At 57.5% G+C, this 1,848-nt stretch overlaps 1 pseudogene; it reads left to right on the forward strand.

Moving 5' to 3' along the window:
- The first annotated feature begins 680 nt into the window (after positions 1 to 680).
- Positions 681 to 1,614, forward strand: LOC130143454 (olfactory receptor 14C36-like; annotated as a pseudogene).
- Positions 1,615 to 1,848: the final 234 nt, after the last annotated feature.

Here is a 1,848-nt window from a genome sequence, read left to right on the forward strand (position 1 = left end):
CACAGTGAGCCCTGGGTGTCCTTGGATAGCAGTGTGGTGCTGAGCCTTCGGTAAGGGATGAGGCATTCTGTTCTCTGCAGTGGATCCCTCTGCTCTCAGCAGTGCCTGGCTGCTTGTCAGGGTAACATGGCAGTGTGATCACTCTCCATCTAAGAAAGGAGCAATTGCCGGGCAGCTGGGAAGGAGAGGGATGGAGAGAGCAGAGTCCCTGCCTCTGCCCTAAGGCACAGACAGTGCCCTTGCCTCTCAGCACTCACTCTGCTCTCCCTGAGCACAGCACAAAGCCCTCCTGACCTGACTCTGGCCATGGCCGTTGCTCAGCACGGGCAGAGCCGATGCTGACAGGCCCTTCTGCGCTGGGAGCAGTTTGGGCTGAGCCAGTGCAAGGCCAGGACTGGCCCCTGCCCCCACGGTTCCCATGAAGCCCCTGCTGCAGAGCAGGGCTCACTGCTGGGCAGCCAGCGGGCACAGCCCCTGCTCCTCACAGCACACTCGGCCAGCACTCAGCGCAGCTCCAGCCACGGCTCGGAAGGGAGCTCTCCTAGGAACGGCAGAGGGGGGGACCTGGGGCAGCGGGGGCGCAACTAGGAGAAACGGCTTTCACTTGCCTTAACAGAAGAATTGCCTGACTTGTCACTACTTTTCCTCCATGAGCAGGTCCCCATGCTCAGAGGCAGCAGATGTCCAACAGCAGCTCCATCACCCAGTTCCTCCTCCTGGCATTGGCAGACACGCGGGAGCTGCAGCTCTTGCACTTCTGGCTCTCCCTGGGCATCTACCTGGCTGCCCTCATGGCCAATGGCCTCATCATCATCACAGTAGTGTGCGACCACCACCTGCACACCCCCATGTACTTCTTCCTCCTCAGCCTCTCTCTCATCGACCTGGGCTCCATCTCCACCACTCTCCCCAAAGCCATGGCCAACTCCCTCTGGGACACCAGGGACATCTCCTACCCTGGATGTGCTGCACAGCTCTTCCTGATTGTCTTTTTCCTTTCAGCGGAGTGTTCTCTCCTCACCGTCATGGCCTATGACCGCTACGTGGCCATCTGCCAGCCCCTGCACTACGGGACCCTGCTGGGCAGCAGAGCTTGTGTCCACATGGCAGCAGCTGCCTGGGCCAGTGGGTTTCTCTATGCTGCGCTGCACACGGCCAATGCACTGTCACTGCCGCTCTGCCACGGCAATGCCCTGGGACAGGTCTTCTGTGAAATCCCACAGATCCTCAAGCTCTCCTGCTCACACACCCACCTCAGGGAAGTGGGGCTAATTGTGATTAGTTCCTGTTTAGTCTGTGGATGTTTCATTTTCATTGTGCTGTCCTATGTGCAGATCTTCAGGGCTGTGCTGAGGATCCCCTCTGAGCAGGGACGGCACAAAGCCTTTTCCACGTGCCTCCCTCACCTGGCCGTGATCTCCCTTTCTCAGCACTGGCATGTTTGCACACCTGAAGCCCCCCTCCATCTCCTCCCCATCCCTGGACCTGGTGGTGGCAGTTCTGTACTTGGTGGTGCCTCCAGCAGTGAACCCCCTCATCTACAGCATGAGGAACCAGGAGCTGAAGGACGCACTGAAGAAGCTGATGCAGTCAGGTGTCTCTCAGCAGAACTGACTGCCTGAATCTCCTCACAAGTTGACTCCTGGTCATCTCTGGAACATCCTGTGCATTTAGCACTTTTAACGTCACAATTGTGTTTCTCCTAGAATGTTTGCATGCACTCCACTTCCTCAAAGGAATGAACCCAGCCTGCCTGACCCAGAGGCTTTTGTACGTTTGCATCCAGGATGGTGCAGCTGGACTCCTGTGTCACATCTCTGTAATTTAAGGGGCTTGTGTAGTGAAGAT

Source organism: Falco biarmicus, unplaced genomic scaffold, assembly GCF_023638135.1.
Source record: "Falco biarmicus isolate bFalBia1 unplaced genomic scaffold, bFalBia1.pri scaffold_30, whole genome shotgun sequence".
Lineage (NCBI taxonomy): Eukaryota > Metazoa > Chordata > Aves > Falconiformes > Falconidae > Falco > Falco biarmicus.